The following is a 12,310-nucleotide window of genomic DNA, read 5'->3' as shown; positions in this document are numbered from 1 at the left end:
AAGGAAAAGACAGTGAAGTAACCAGAATGCTATATGGCAGCAAAACGCCTTTCAGAAACTAAGGCAAAAATATTTTCAGATACACAAAAACTGAAAAAAATCAATCACCAGCATGTTCACACTACAGAAAAAAGTCAGTTTGAGAAAATTGATTGAACTATATGCTAATGATTTGTGCACTTTTCTATGTGTATTTTTTTGCTTTCATGAACAGTTTATGCTAAAAAAAAAAAAAAAACGGCAGGAGGAGTGGTTTGCGTTGGCCATATTATGAGTGTGGGTAGCTTTCTTCTCTTCACAATCTGGCCCCTTGGCCCCTGGCTGCCTTAGTAACTCCCTAATGCTTTCACACAGGTGGTCTTTTTTATTTTGTCTAACTTTTCAAGTTTTTCTTGGTAGCAATTTTGTTCTGCTACAAAATCTTCCCTTATAGATTAAAGCAGAAGTTTCTGTTACTTTTTGTTATTGGAATGTAAAATTCTTGTTCTGCTAAAAGTGGGAATGAATTTGAAACTTTAGAAAATGATTTTAGGAGCAGAGTATTGTCTCCACCCATATTCACTGCTTCCCTATCTCATAAATAATTCCAGATTATTAAAAATCACTTTCTGGGACCAGCCTTGTGGCACAGCCATTAAGTTCTCACATTCCACTTCCGTGGCCCAGGGTTTGCAGGTTTGGATCCTGGGTGAAGACCTATGCACTGCTTATCAAGCCATGCTGTGGCAGGTGTCCCACATATAAAGTAGAGGAAGTTGGGCACCGATGTTAGCTCAGGGCTAATCTTCCTAAAAAAAAAAAAAAAAAAAAAAATCGCGTGTAAAAAAAATAAAAATCACTTTCTTCCTTCCCCATCTAAATTAATAATATCTTTATAGAACTGTTCATTACTTGTGTATACATATCGTTGCCTCACTTTCTACAGATTAAACAGTCCTCACCTTGTTTCAAGATGGAAGGAAACTAAAATTTATTACATGTCTTCTGTGTATTAGGACCTATAGGAAGCACTTCATGTAAGTTACCCATCAAGTTATCAAGTTTGATCTTTGTATTATATGTGATTACAGATAGGGAATTTTGTTGTTCCATGAACAATAAATATTCCTAAGCTCCTATTGTATGGTCTGTATGTGCTGGGTACTATGGACGTAGAAATAAGAAAACAAGTCCCTGATCTCCCTGTAGTGAGGAGAGACACTCCAGTACACACTACAACGATGTGTGATGTAAGAGAAGGGACGTGTGGGAGAACATCAAGTCTAGATGGATGGGTTAGGGGAGGGGCTGGCGGCCGGGGAAGTCTTATTTCACTCAAGGGGGTACATAGAAATTGTTGAAACAGGCGAATAAAGGCGAAGATGACTGGAATATACATATGCATAGATATGTATATACTCACAATAATAACACAAGGGCACATATAATGTGGTCGATTCATCGGTGAAAGTAGTCATGGGAGATGAGATACTAGGCTTGCCAGGCATATTTATTGAACCAGACAATTTTCTATTAAACTGGATGGATCCCCCTTTCTTTATTCTTTGAATTCCCTGATTGGGTAGTAGGAGAATGGTACATACTGGGAGTCTTCCTTGCTTACAAAATGTCTCCCAGTAGTCACGTTTGGCAAAAATATCTATCCCGGAATCCATCATCTGTGGGAAAGAGTAGCCCAGATGTGTGGGTGCCATATGTCCAGGTGTGCATTGAAACATAGGTGACTGGGCTAATTAGATTCTCTACTAGGGATGTGGAATTTGTACGGAAAGACACAGGGTCTAAATTTCCACTGAAACTAAAACATTCTAAGGGCTGCACATGACAGAATAAATCCAGGAACGCCTGCTGAGGTTTTTGGAGCTGACCTTATTCTGCTTTCCCTTGGCTTGTTTGTGGCAGTCTGTTATTGATTTTGTCACTTACCTCAGTATCCCTCCAATAAATCCAATTATTGTTTTTTTGCTCAAGATGGCAGGATGAAGTTTATTTCTTTAGCTTGCAAACCAAGCCAAAACAAAACAAAAACCAGAGTAAGTGGATTATTCTGAGATTGGGCCTTAATGTTTCATAACTTTTGATTGCTGGAGTTAGGGACAAAAGGTCTATTTTAAAAGTTCTAGATTTTTCCCTCAATATTTCTAAGAGGGAAGCAGGAAAAAACATGTCAATCTTAGAGAACTAACTTTGGTCATGGACTCATGACCTCATTTATTCTTGGTCAAGTATATGTGAGTCAGGCACCTACACTTTATTTTTGAAATAGTCCTAGTTATTGGTAAAGTCATCCAAATGTAAATATAAAAATTTTAAATGTACATTTTAAAAGGTTAATATGCTATCTTCTGGTCTCAAACACACATGCAGAAAAGTAAGCTCATTGTATTGAACCATATGTGGGCTAACCGAAAAATGAATCAGAATGTACTTATAGTTGTGCACAATGAACTTTTCTTTTTTCTCAGCATATGTAGTTATTTTGAAGCGAAAGCAAGTAACTACATCTCAGGGCATTATAGTTAGGCTGTCTTATTTTTTCTAAGAAATAAAAAATAATAGAAGCTGGATGAAAAATAAGGACAAATTATAAATTCAAATGTGCAAATACATTTTTGTCAATTATATACTTTCAAATTTTCTGCTAGGGTCCAGAAATTTTGTCAGAAAAGCTAACAACTCTGGGGATCTACATTTAGATGTGGTCATAAAAGTATGGTCAATCATGTGTTTTTCAATTAGTTGGATGATGTTTTAAGAGGCGATAATATTTTAAGAATCTAAAAACTGGAGAAACAAGCACACATAGAAATTGGTTTTAGGTATCTGAATGAAAACGATTTGTAGCAAATTTATCAAAGAAAGCAGAGAAGTCATAATGAGGAGTAGAATGAAAGCAGACAGCTCACGTTACTGTCCATCTTCCTTAAGGCATATTTTAAAGTGTGGTTTTACTTAACATGAGCTTTTGTTTTCTTTTTTCCCCACATATTTGTACGCAATATAGCTGAATTTCTTTTTCAAGTTTTAAGTGTAAAAATCTGTTTTCTATTAGAATTTAACATTTATTTGGTTGCAATTGTTTTTTTTTGATAACATGTGATCCTATGGGGAGATTCTTCTTTAATAAGAAAGATGTCATTGTTCAGAAGCATAAAATACATGCAGTTCTGAAGTCCTTGCATGAACATGGAAAGAAAAACAAACATTCCTTCGCCAGACCTCTTTTTATTCTTTGCAGGGGAGAAAAATCGAATAAGAAAACATCTTTTGCTTTTTGCCCTGTTAGGCAACTAATTTAGACTTGATTAGACACCAGAGGAAAAAAATTCCAGATAGGCAAGAAATCTCTGAAAACAGCAGTAGTACGCATTTCATTTTATCTTAACTGGTATGCAGGAGAGGATACAGGTTTTGTGGGACCTGAAGCCATACACTTTGGAGGACCCATCAAATATCCATCAAGATTACTTTTTATATGCTTCACATAGCAGGCCAAGAGGGCAAGCCGTCCAGATTTGAGCAAAAGAACAGAAGCCTCTGGTAAGGAGGCCTCCAGTAAACAACAGAGCATTTGGAAAATTCCTTCCCTGGCATTTGGTTTTCCTGTTTGGGATCCTGTATGTAACAGTCAGGGTTCAAACAGAGAACCAGGGCCTCTTGGATATGTAGGGGATGACCTTATGCAATTGTGGGAGCTGGTTTAGAAGTCTTTGAAAGGCTATTTTCTTCTCATACAATGCTGAAGCTCAAAGTATGCAGGGCAGGTAAGTGAGAAGGGTAATTGGCTGGATGGGAAGCAGGAGCTGGAGTCCACGAGGACAGACTGTAGCCTGTGTCAGTTCTGACCTTGGTGGTGTGGGTGTCCTATGGGAGGGCAACCCTTTGGCATGTGCTGGAGAAAGATCCAGGAGAAGGCGGGGTAGTTGCAGGCCTGGCCAAAACGTTATGCCAACGAGATGAGCCAACAGATAGGCAATAGCATGTGAGAACTACAAAGGCGGCTGCTGCTTCATTTCTGCCCTTCCAATCTCCCACAAGAGTTTCAATTGTGGCCGACCCTAAGGGGAAACAAAGGAAAGGGCATTCTGGGAAAAGTAGTTTAGCCTAGCCAAGCTGACACATCACAAATCCCCCCACTTCTTCTTGGTTCCTTTTCCTTGTCTTCCTCTTTATCGATCTTCACCCTTATTTTGCAAGATCATATTGTCAGACTCTTTCTCAGAAAGGCTACACGGAGGTAGTTTTTTTTAGTTCTTGCGTGTCTGAAATGTCTTTATTCAATCTTCACCTTGATCGCTAACTTAGCTGTGTAGCGTCCTGACTTGGCAAATATAAATTCCCTCAGAATTTTTAAGGCATCCTTTCTGTGGAGAAGCATGCTGCCATTCTGTCTCGGTACTTTTCATGTGATTTCATTTTTTCTGAAAGCTTTTTGCAACTTTTCACTATTACTGTTGTTCAAAATTTCATCATGATATGCCCAAGGGGTGGGTGTTTTTGTCTTATTTTTTTAATTCATTGTGCTGGGCACTAAATAGGGTCTTTCAGCTTCGTCTCCTTTTTTTTTAATAACAGCCTTTTATTATTTCTTACTTCTCTGATAATACTAAATATAGTTTAGGGGGAGTTTTCTTCTGCAAACACCTCCCATCTTTAAAAAAAAAAAAAAAACCTTTTCTTTACCCTACTTCCTCTTATAGCAATTGTACCTCTGTTGCTTAGCCCCCTTTTTAAACTCTCTAATTTCTCCCCTCCCACATTCTCTTAAACTCACTCTGACCGGGCTTTCACCCCACCGTACCACTGAAACTGACCGTGCCACAGTTTCCAGTGACCTCCATGTTGCTTAACTCAAGGATCAGTTCTCAGTCCTTACGTTACTTTATCTGCTAGACACGTAAATTACTTCTTTCTCCTTGAAACATCTCCTCACCTGGTTTCTAGCACATCACTCACACTTGGTTTTCCTCCTACCTCATTGATCACTCTTTTCTACTTTTCTTTGCTCTTCGTTCCTCATCTCTCCAACCTCCTAATATTGGATTACCCCAGGGCTCAATTTTTCTACCTCTTCCCTTCTGACTCTGTACTCATTTCCGTGGTGTCCTCATCCATCTTATGACTTTATCGTTCTTTTGGTATTGACATTAAAATATATATTTCCTGTGAACTGAAAACTCCTAAATCCAACTACTTTCTTGACATTTTTCTTTCCATGTTTAACAGTCATCTCAAACTCACCATTTTCAAAATAGAGTTCTTGATTCCTCCTCACTGCTCCAAATTTTTATCCCTTCATCCTTCCCCACCTCACCTTAATGGCATGTCCATCCTTCTAGTTGCTAAGACCAAAAATTTTGAAGTCATCTTTGACTCCTTTTTTTTTCTTTCACAACTCACATTCAATCTGTCAGGAGAGCATTCTCCTACTTTCAAATTGTATCCAGAATCGGACCGTTCCTCTTCACCTCTATTGTTACCAGCCTGTCTGAGCTGCCATCATTTCTTGCCATATTTCTCTGGTCTCTTACTGGGCTCTTTACTTCCAACCTTATGCTGCCCAAAATATAAGTCTTTTCTTTTAAATTTAGGTCACGTCATACTACTCCTTGGTTCAAAAACACTTCAGTGGCGGGGGCTGGCCCCGTGGCCAAGTGGTTAAGTTCGCGCGCTCCGCTGCAGGCGGCCCAGTGTTTCGTTGGTTCGAATCCTGGGCGCGGACATGGCACTGCTCATCAAACCACGCTGAGGCAGCGTCCCACATGCCACAACTAGAAGGACCCACAAAGAAGAATACACAACTATGTACCGGGGGGCTTTGGGGAGAAAAAGGAAAAAATAAAATCTTAAAAAAAAAAAAAAACACTTCAGTGGCTTGCCCTATCACTCAAAGTAAAAGTCAAATTCCTTTCAACAGACTGGTAGGCTCTCTATAATCTGGATGCCCATCATCTCTCTAAACACATGGATTGCTTGCTCCTAGCTATTCCTCAGACATTCAGGCACACTTCTGCCTCACAGCCTTTGTACTAGCTAGTGTCTCTGCCTGGACTGCTTTCTTCCTCCCCTTGACCCCAGATATCCCCATGATTTACTTTCTTTTCTTTTTCAAATCTTTGCTCAAGTGTCATCTGAACAGAGCCTTCCATGACCCACTCTTCAAATTTGCATCTCCATTCCCCACCCACTCCCTAGTCCTCTCCCTTGACTTATTTTTTCTTCACGATTTGTGACAGACATCACTTTCTAACATATTATATAATCTGTTTATTTATTTTCTTTAATGTTTACTTCCCCATCTCTGCTAGAATGTCAACTTTATGAAGGCAGAGAATTTTGTCTGTTTTGTTTATTGTGATTTCTGCAGCATCTAGAATACTGCTTGGCACATAGTAGTCACTCGATATTCTCTGTTCCCTGGATTTCTTTCATTTTTCCTTTGTTTTTCTCTCTGTTCTTTATACTGGTGAAGTTCTTCAAATGTCTAGTGATCTTTGGTTGTCTCCATGTGAGGCACCAAAAAAGCTAACTGAAAGGTAGCCTTAGGTTCATAGATGGGGTCTGTGGACTGGTAAGCTTCAATACCTGATTAAGTGGTAAGCTGGCATACCTGTAGAGGGACCACTATATTTTAGTATCATTAAATTTTTTTCTATGAGACCATTCCATTCCTCCCAAGAAGAATCTTTATCTCCTGCCAGGAAATATAAGCCTGCCTGACAGCAATCTGGTTTGAAAGAGCTGGCTGGCCCCATTCTTTCTATGCATATTTTCACTTAATTTCTCTGTTTATGGCTCCTACCTTCCAATATTCCTGATGTCCCCAAATGAAAATACTTTCCAGATCAAATTCTCTTAGGAATAAAAGATAGGCAAGGGGCAGGTGGTGTATGAGTAAAGAGGGTAGAAGTTACACGGGATGGGGAAGGAGCTATATGGCCCAACTACACCTTATGTATTGTTTCACCAATCCCCCTATTTTTAGCCTTGACAATCACCCATGAATTTGGTGGTTCCTCTGAAACCTCTTCCGATACATTATTGTAATCGCTTATCTCCTCATGCATCATTCCTATTGCTTTGACATTGTAGGTTAATGCCTTTTTATTTCTTTGTTGCCATTTTAAAGGGATTTGGGGTGGGAGCACAAATAAAAATATGTGGTCAATCTACCCATATTCAACCAGATTTTGGTTACAATTTTCTCTTTAGCGAGGGGCAGAACCATAGTTATCTCCGGGAGAAAACTTTTCTTTTTCTTGGTGTGTAACACTTTAATGAGCTTTTATTATATAAAAGCACAGCCCAGATTATATTCTGAAATGGAAACTTTGTGGAAATAAAAAGCAAATTTTCTCTGCATTGTCCTGTAAATGGGTATCTTTATTGTGGGCGTGGCTACATCACTAGTGCTTATTACTTTATTGGCTGAGGAGATAGAATTTTTTTATTCCTTCTCAAGAAGCAAGAGAGGTGTTAAGGATAGGACAAAGGACACTTCTGCTCATGGGAGGTTATGTAGCCCCTTCAACATGGCAGTAGTCTGGGTCCATGGATAAGGGAAGAGAAGGCCCAAGGCGGACCACTATGGAGAAGAGAATAGTCACAGTTAATATCCCTGTTTACATTTTCCTTTTTTCTGCATTATAATTTGCTTCTACTATCCCCAAGATTTCAGAACAGTTTTGGAAAGATCACAGCCTATTAAAAGTTTGCATTGGGGTTTCAGGAAGGGCCTTGTGTCCAAGTCTAGGCTAGGTTAGGGAAGGAGAAAGTGGCCTTTTCCCACAACCATCACATTTATTTTGAAATCTACCTGATGGCAATAGCAGGATTTCAAGAGACCAGCATGGTCCCAGAACTCCAGGAGTTGGCCTGGAACAGAGCAAAGCAACTAGATTTTTTAGATAGTAATATGAGTTTTCCAACTTGATAACTATAGCAGCTTTGTCGTTGTCTGCTAGAGCAAGAGAGGAGCTCTGAAGGGCATTCCTAATTCCATAGGACTCTGTATCCAAGTCCAGCTTCAACCTAGTTGACTCTCCTGTTACATATACTTATCTATGTTGCCTAGTTACCCATAAACTTTCCTAACTTTGGTATAAAACTTTAATCCTCTTTCATATTATGTTGTAGAGAAGTTTCTTGTAGATAATAACAAATAAACAAGGAAGAAGAACTCAAAGGTGGGAGTGGCTCGTAGGGACCATTTGATCCAATAGCCTTTTTTATAGATGAGAAAATTGAGTTTCAGAGAGGTGAAATGACTTGCTCAAAAGCGTATAACAAGACACGGCAGAGCTTGGAAATTAATGCAGTTTCCCAATCTTAAAATGTCTCCACTCACTTGACTATACCATTCATATTGACCTGACATGGATTAATTAATTCAGGAGCTATTCATTTAGCATCTATTAATTTAAAGTTCCACTACTTACATGGACAATAGGAATAGTTAGGGTGATTCACTAGTAAAATTGCTTTAGTTTTACTCATTTTAAAATGCTTTTCTAGGGCTAGCCCTGGCGCTCTAGTGGTTAGGTTTGGCGTGTTCCACTTCAGTGGCTCAAGTTTGGTTCCTGGGTGCAGACCTATACCACTCATCTGTCAGTAGCCATGCTGTGGTAGCAGTTCACATACAAAAAGAGGAAGCTAGGCAGTGGGTGTTAGCTCAGGGTGAATCTTCCTCAGCAAAAAAAAAAAAAAAAAAAATGATTTTCTATAGTAATTTCTCAGACTTATGCTTCTTAAGAGTGAATTTATATCCAAACCAATATTTTGGGGAGGAGTTTTATTACCTCCACCTGAGGAGGCTCTATCAGTTGCCTGGAATGAGGACTATTCTTAATGACCTCTTTTCCTGCTACTTATAAGATCGTTCTATTCTAAATGTTTTGATAAAAGTCACAATTTAAGTTTAAAATGTGAGCATTGTATTCAGAGCACAGGATTTTATAAGTCCTGTAAAGGGTGTATCCCCCTGAACTGAGTCAAGGTTGGAGAATGTAACTGTCAGAAGTATACGCTGGTAGAATACACTAAAGGACGTAAATCAGTTGTCTGAGTCTAGTTCATGATGGCGCTGAGAACAGACGTGTTCACTGCTGCAGGCTTGAGCTGACTGGAGAGAAGAAGGCCTGGAATTAAACCTTCCCCCCGGGACTGGGTCAGGTATCAGGTGATGGGCAGGTATCCAATCCAGCAGACACAATACAGAGTCAGAGGGTTTGGATGACAGTTGTGCTATAACTGATCTATTAATTGAGAGTTCTCTGAATAAGGTCTTGCAAAGGAGAAGGAAAGAATTTGTCAGTGCTTAGCTAATGCTGTCCAGGAGCCAGAGCGAACTGATCTTGATGCAACTGTACTGTTGTCCGTGGAAATATTCTTGGACCAGAAAAGAAAAGTCTATCTAATTACTTTACTTTAAAAAAAAAAAAAGAAAGCATCTAAGACAATCCAGTGTCCTTTATTCGTGTTCCTTGTTCACCAAAATTCCTTTGGCTTGGGGGCCGGCCTGGTGGTGCAGCAGTCAAGTTCCCACGTTCTGCTTCAGCAGCCTAGGGGTTTGCTGGTTCCAATCCCGGATGTGGACATGGCACTGCTTATCAAGCCATCCTGTGGTAGGCATCCCACATGTAAAGTAGAGGAAGATGGGCATGGATGTTACTCAGGGCCAGTCTTCCTCAGCAAAAAGAGGAGGATTGGCAGCAGATGTTAGCTCAGGGCTAATCTTCCTCAAAAAAAAAAAAAAGATTCCTTTGGCTTGATTTGCTCTGGGGTGATTTTCTCCACCCTGAGGAAATCCTCTATGCAAATACCTACATGGGTTATCTTACCAGGCTATTCTCTTTTTCTAAATTAATATATTCACCTTTCTGTTTTATGTATCCCTTGAGAAACTGAGTGTGAGTCAGTTCTCCAGAAACTAATCGCTCAGGGTAAGCGCATAAAATCCAACTTCTAGACAAGCTAATGTATGACATAAGCCCTAATGAGCCCACTATTCTTTCAGTGAAGCTCCTTTAGGAGGCTGTATCTTAAAGCATGCCTCCCAACCCTTCTCTTTCTGGTCCATCTCCTCAAACCCTGGATCCAACCTACTCCTCATATCATTCTTTTCTCTCACTTCTTTCAGCCGGTGATCTCAGGTCTCATTCTCATTGCACAGCTTTGGGACAATTGTACAAGTTCAAAAATTGACCTTTCCTGATGACAGTTCTTCCACTATGTTCTGACAATGCATCCATGGATGAAAGGCATAATATTCTTCCTAGCATGTTCAGTTTCTGGCATGCCTTCACAGAACGCTGACCCCAGATTCTGTCCTTATTGTCTGGTTAGCTTTTCCCAGGTTTCTCCTGAGGCAATGATCCCCCCAAGTCCTTGACAGACAGCATTGTTTATCTTTAATGGTGAAGAACACAGATTCTGAGCTGGATTACCTGGGAATCCTGGCTCCACCTCTTGCTAGCTGTGTGACCTTGGGCAACTTACTTAAACCTCTGTGCCTCAGTTTCCTCATTTGTGAAACAGAAATAGTAACAATACCTGCTCAGAGGGCTTTTGTGGCTGAGTGAGTTAATATATTTAACGTGTCTGGCACATAATAAATGTGTCACATGTGTTAGCTACTGTTACTGTGATTATTGTCCCTCCTCTGAGGAGGTGAGCACAGGGCTTATTAAATGCTTGAATGGGGAGGAGGCAAAAGGGATACAAGGAGGAAAAAATAGGATGGTATTTCAAAATATTTTATTTTACCGCAAAGGTAATTATGAAATCAGCCGAGTAATCCCATACATACTTTTGCTTTTGAAATTTAATGTCAGCAGCTTGAATTCACTGCAATTATGAATGTATAATTTTCACTTCTCCTCTGTGTGTAAATCATTTCGACCTGTTTTTCTCTGCACTAAGTCATCAAGATTACCTTTACCTCAATAAACTTAAAAATTTCTGACTGAATGACAGGAAAATGTTTCACAGGAAGGCCAAACACTGGCAATACTTGAGTCCAGAAGACAACAAAGAACAGAAAGAAAACAGAACTTCAGTAGTTTACCGGAATCTGAGTTAACAAAAAGGGATCACAGAACAAATAGCAAACAGGCTGAGTTACATCAGAATGAAAAAAGAAAGATGAACCTGGATTTCCAGTCTGAAACTATTATGCAATACGATTAATGGAGCTAACAAGTCACTTCTTACACATCAGAAAATCCTCCAAAGTTTAAAACAAAAAGAACAACTTGTTCAGAGGATAATTGATGCTTACAGAGATATTTCACAATCCTGTACCTCAGGGAATACTTTCGCTTTTCTTAAACATCAAACAAACTCACCATTTCATCTTGGCAATTATTAACCTGCCATGTTTTTTATAACTAAGAAAAATTTGGCTTCTCTCCATATTGTAGCTGAAATAACATTTTAATTCATATTATGGGTAAAATTTTATTACCACTAGTACCTATAAAGCAAAGATTCCACTGAACTTTGGTTTTATTTGGTTGTCTACTGAGCATTGCCAAAGTTAATCAAAGTACAAAAATTCTCTGGACGAGCACAAGAAGAGGTTAGAAAAAAATCAGAGATATATTTTTATAAAGATGTATTATTGGATCTTTCACAAAAAATTCATACAAATAGGAGAAAAAAGGAAAAATATCAGAGTATTGAGATTTGTCCTTGAATCTCCTCTCCTAGTTTTCCTTCCAGTTAAACTGATTTCCTCATATATTTGTTTCTGGATTAAAGCCAGAATCAACATTGTCCCTATTTCTAATCAAATAACGGGGAAACAATTACAAATTCTGAATGCAGTGTGAGGATCCTGGGAGACAGAGTGGCTGGAGCTAGAGTGAGCCGTGTCTCTGACTCATTTCTGACTATAGGCAAGGTATTTAATGTCTCTGCATTCTTGACATAATTGTAGTAATGCTAATTTATTTCCTAGGTATGATATTAAGCATAAATCAAGAAAAAAGCTTCTGCTATCGAGACAGATCAGGTTGGGTAGAGGGAAGTGTGCTTCTGCAGCTTGGAAAAGAGATTTAGAATTACGTCTCCTTTCCATTCCTGGTGCCTTTTTAATGAATTGGATGGGAATTTGATGTAAATAATAGGAGTTGCAGTTTCAATGTACAAAATGAAAAATAAAATGGACCATGTTACATTTTCCACCGCAGAAGTAAAAACTTCAGAAATGTATTTCTTTATTTCTATCTCTTGGAGATCAAACTTAATTCGCTTTTTAAGGCTTTCATTGAGCATAAATTCTTGAGATAAATAAGAAAGATACTGTTAT

The 12,310-nt window shown here is 39.0% G+C and overlaps 1 protein-coding gene across 2 annotated transcripts in view; it reads left to right on the top strand.

Moving 5' to 3' along the window:
- Positions 1–3,404: 3,404 nt before the first annotated feature.
- Positions 3,405–12,310, top strand: part of FGL1 (fibrinogen like 1) — a 40,475-nt gene continuing 31,569 nt past the window's right edge. The window contains exon 1 of one of the 2 annotated variants that reach the window (XM_046648595.1): positions 3,405–3,540. The gene's annotated coding sequence lies outside the window, so the exon portion shown is untranslated. Of the gene's footprint in view, positions 3,541–11,821; positions 11,903–12,310 lie in introns of those variants that run through there. The other variant, XM_046648594.1, reaches the window with a different exon arrangement.

This window comes from Equus quagga, chromosome 22 (genome assembly GCF_021613505.1).
Source record: "Equus quagga isolate Etosha38 chromosome 22, UCLA_HA_Equagga_1.0, whole genome shotgun sequence".
Taxonomy (NCBI): Eukaryota; Metazoa; Chordata; class Mammalia; order Perissodactyla; family Equidae; genus Equus; species Equus quagga.
Note: the sequence above shows the minus strand (reverse complement) of the source record. Positions and strands in the feature narration are given on the sequence as shown.